Below are 2238 nucleotides of genomic sequence, written 5' to 3'. Positions count from 1 at the left end.
AATTCTGGCAGCTGTAATTTTCTTTTTTCTCCTGCTGCCTCATCATCATGAACACCAGCTAAAGCCTTTTTTAAAGGGTTTGCTTTTGTCACTTGCTTCCTAGCTGATAAAAAAGTTTCATCTATCACATCCACTTTGAAACATTGTTGTTTGTCTTTAGTGTGTTGCATTGCCTCAAATACATTAAAGTTGACTTCATCATCTTGCACTCTGACCTTCAGTTTGCCATCATCAACATCAATAATGACCTTGGCTGTTTTCATGAAAGGTCTTCCCAGTATCAGAGGGACTTCAATGTCTTCCTCAATATCCATCACAACAAAATCGACTGGGAATATGAATTTGTCAACTTTAACTAAAACATCCTCTGCCACTCCATATGGATACTTCGAAGATCTGTCAGCTAATTGCAATGTCATCCTTGTAGGCTTTACTTCCAGATCTCCTATTCTACGTACCATAGACAGAGGCATCAAATTTACACTTGCACCCAAGTCGAGCAATGCTTTATCTACTGGCAATGTTCCAATTGTGACTGGAATTGTGAAGCTCCCAGGGTCTTTGGATTTCTGAGGTAATGATTTATGGATTATAGCACTGCACCCTGCTTCCAGCTCCACTGTCTCTTCAGAAAATTTTCTTTTCTTTGTTAGGAGCTCTTTCATGAATTTTGCATAAGTTGGCATCTGCTCCATAGCATCCAAAAAAGGAATATTAATCTATAGTCACTTGAAAATATCCATGAACCTTGCAAACTGTCTCTCTTTGTCCTTTTTGGAAGGGTTTTGAGGGTATGGAAGGTTTTTCAACTGGGGTACCTGTTTCTCACCCTTCTCCCTCTTTTTCTCCTTATTTTTATTTTTTTCTTCTTTTTCTTCTCTTCTATTTAAGAACTCTCTTTTATTTTGTTCTTCCTTTCCCTCACACTCATTTTTTTCTTTCTTTCTCTCTGATTCCTCTAACACCTCTTCCTCTACAACCAGGTTGTCTCCAATCCTTCTTCCCACAATTTTACCACTTCTGGTAGTAATTAAATTACAGCGCTCCTTCGGATTAGTCTGAGTGTTGGCTGAAAATTGACCTGCTTGTTGATTTGATAATTACTTAGCCAACTGTCCAACCTGTATTTCAAGATTTCTAATTGAAGCTTCTGTATTTTTCTGATTGGTCAAAGAAGCTTGCATAAACTTTTCTAAAGTATCCTCCAGTTTAGTTGTTCTGTCATGCACAGAAGGATACTGTTGTTGTTGCTGTTGGTAAGGAGATTGTCTGTTTGAAGGACCAACATCTTGCTTCCATCCAAAATTCTGATTTGGATTATTTCTCCACCCCTGTGAAAAGTTATTATTGTTGGAGAAATTTCCTGATCTTCCTTGGTTACTCACGTATTGAACTTTTCCTTGTGAGCTACTCTGATATGAACAATGACCATTTGGATGATCGCATCCACAAAAGTCACATCTCATGGGTTGTTGACTGGGAGAGGATTGCACAACTTGCAACTGCTCTAGTAATGTAGACATATGCTTCGTCAGTGCTTCAATCTGTTGAGTCAGAATTTTATTCTGAGCTAAGATTACATTTGTAGTACTAAGATCAAGCACTCCTTTCCTCTAAACAGTTTGCCTATTATGATGAGCTTGATGATCTGTGGATGTTAATGCCTCAATGATTCTTGTTGCTTGCTCTGCATCTACACTCATCATTGTTCTACCTACTGCTCCATCTAATATCATCTTGGTGTCAGGCCTCAGACCATTACAGAATATGTTCAGCTGAGCAATATCTTCAAATCCATGATTTGGGCATTTCCTCAATAAGGAATTGAATCGCTCCCAAGCTTCACAAAATGGCTCATCTGGTCCTTGCCTAAATGTCAAAATATCAGCTTTGGCTTTGATGTAGCGAGATGGTGGAAAGAATCTCTTCAAGAATTTCTCCTTAACATCCTTCCAGCTGTTCAAACTCTGGTTTGGATGTGACTTAAGCCATTCCTTTGCTTTACCTGCCAAAGAAAAAGGAAACAAACGCATGTATGCATGTTCAAGATCTCCTTCTTGAAAGCCCATGGTTCCTATCAATTCATAGAATGTAGAAAGATGAGTATATGGATCTTCATTATCCATTCCAGTGAATTAATGAGAACTGATTAAGCTAAGGAAGGCTGGCTTCATCTCCAGAGTTTTAGTGGTGGGTGGTATTGCTGTGCTAGAAAAATATCTTGGTCCTTGCTGCATA

At 38.7% G+C, this 2238-nt stretch overlaps 1 non-coding gene across 1 annotated transcript; it reads left to right on the top strand.

Annotated features, from left to right (window-relative positions):
- The first annotated feature begins 1791 nt into the window (after positions 1 to 1791).
- LOC114164920 lies at positions 1792 to 1898 on the top strand. The gene has a single exon (XR_003599655.1). It is a non-coding gene; the product is annotated as a small nucleolar RNA R71 (small nucleolar RNA).
- Positions 1899 to 2238: the final 340 nt, after the last annotated feature.

The sequence above is a fragment of the Vigna unguiculata genome, chromosome 9, assembly GCF_004118075.2.
Source record: "Vigna unguiculata cultivar IT97K-499-35 chromosome 9, ASM411807v1, whole genome shotgun sequence".
Taxonomy (NCBI): Eukaryota; Viridiplantae; Streptophyta; class Magnoliopsida; order Fabales; family Fabaceae; genus Vigna; species Vigna unguiculata.
The sequence above is the reverse complement of the archived record's forward strand: the minus strand, read 5'-3'. Positions and strand labels throughout refer to the sequence as shown.